This window comes from Sinocyclocheilus anshuiensis, unplaced genomic scaffold (assembly GCF_001515605.1).
Source record: "Sinocyclocheilus anshuiensis isolate Anshui unplaced genomic scaffold, SAMN03320099.WGS_v1.1 scaffold684, whole genome shotgun sequence".
Classification (NCBI taxonomy): Eukaryota; Metazoa; Chordata; class Actinopteri; order Cypriniformes; family Cyprinidae; genus Sinocyclocheilus; species Sinocyclocheilus anshuiensis.
Window position 1 is genome coordinate 789,192 of NW_015554107.1, and position 1,195 is coordinate 790,386.

Here is a 1,195-nt window from a genome sequence, read left to right on the forward strand (position 1 = left end):
AACAAAATATTCATCTGTAGGACACAATTGTGCACAGGCATCTGTTGAGTTTGGCCGATCTCCACTACAGCCTTTATCATCCCAGCCAAAAGTTGTTTTGAAAGGCTGGTCTTTGTGGATTTTTTTTCTTCTTTATATAAAAATAAAACAATATTTCAGGCAGCACATCTTGGTCAGTGACAGAACCCGAGTCACTGAGTGCTCTCATGATACGAACGCATTCATAGAGGTGGGTAAGGAAACAATGAGGAAAAAAATGCCATTGTGGTTGTCATGGCAACCAGCTGAAAGACCTGCTGCTTTTATAACATATGTCTGACTTGATTTGGGTGTGCACAGTAGAATCACATATTTTATTCTCTGCAATGCAAGAGCCGAATCCAATTGCATTCCTCCAGACTTCATCAATACAATCAACCACACAATAAATAACTAAATAAATAAACAACCACCTTATTTTTCCCAAAAGCGAGGGTGCGGCCATTTGTAAATTTTATGGGTGTGGCTTTCGGTCTCATCAGCATCCTGCTATTTTTAGCTGTACAAAACAGCTCGTTTTGCTGCTTGATATTGCAAATTAGTGTGTCTTACCATATTATTTTAATATTTTATCTTAATTATGAGCACACTGGTTTATAGTGCAAACAGTTTTAACTTTCTGCACATTGTTGTTGTTATTCTTGTTGCGCTAATGAACCGGAAGTCTCGCCCATAGGCTTTACTTCTGCGTTCAAGAATAAGGTGTTTACAGAAATGTAAACGAGAGGTGAAACTGCACTGAAAAGCCCCCTGAATTCCTCGCTGCTGCAGAGGAGGCTCAATGACACATTTTGGAATCAACTGCTTTGAGTGAGTCATGTCAACGCATTAGTATGCAAACAAGTTTCTGGTGCAGTAATTCATCCCAAACAAACACTTGAATAGGATTTATCAAGTAGAAATACTGACTACCGCGTCTTGACGTGAAGAAAATGTTGTGTATTCTGGTACACTCTGGTGCTTCTCTAATTGAGGGAAGGCACCTATCGAACCCCATTCCGAACGCCACGCGCGGCTCCGTAGTCCTTTGCAAGTCCGCGTTGCTATGGTAACTCCACCAACCCCCCCTCCCCAAATGCTGCAGGCCGCGTGGAGCACTCTGAAGAGTGAGTGTGAGAGAGAGAGAGAGAGAGAGAGAGAGAGAGAGAGAGAGAGA